This window comes from Penaeus monodon, chromosome 29, assembly GCF_015228065.2.
Source record: "Penaeus monodon isolate SGIC_2016 chromosome 29, NSTDA_Pmon_1, whole genome shotgun sequence".
Taxonomy (NCBI): domain Eukaryota; kingdom Metazoa; phylum Arthropoda; class Malacostraca; order Decapoda; family Penaeidae; genus Penaeus; species Penaeus monodon.
This window is the reverse complement of record NC_051414.1, coordinates 31,011,637-31,011,883: the sequence shown is the minus strand read 5'-3', so window position 1 is coordinate 31,011,883 and position 247 is coordinate 31,011,637. Positions and strand designations below refer to the sequence as shown.

At 34.0% G+C, this 247-nt stretch overlaps 1 protein-coding gene across 1 annotated transcript in view; it reads left to right on the top strand.

Annotated features, from left to right (window-relative positions):
- The window catches only part of LOC119591842 (zinc finger protein PLAG1-like), a 38,482-nt gene that overhangs the window by 30,841 nt on the left and 7,394 nt on the right, over positions 1 to 247 (top strand). The gene's annotated exons all lie outside the window — the stretch shown is intronic.

The window sequence follows — 247 nt, the reverse complement described above, 5'->3', positions numbered from 1 at the left end:
AACAATTTTAGGAGAATCTTTGTTGTGGAAATTCTGACATCCAGAAAATGTAGAGACAGTGGAATCAAAACAGTCTTCAAGAATAGTAGACCGTGGATTATATATTTCTTATGCTAAATCCAGAAGAAATGGGATGTTATGAAATGGGGAAATTAAAAGCTGATTGGGAAAGAGATCCCATCCAAATGAGGCAATGTACTTCCAGAATTTTACCAAGTTAATCTGAGAACAAATACATTACAGTATC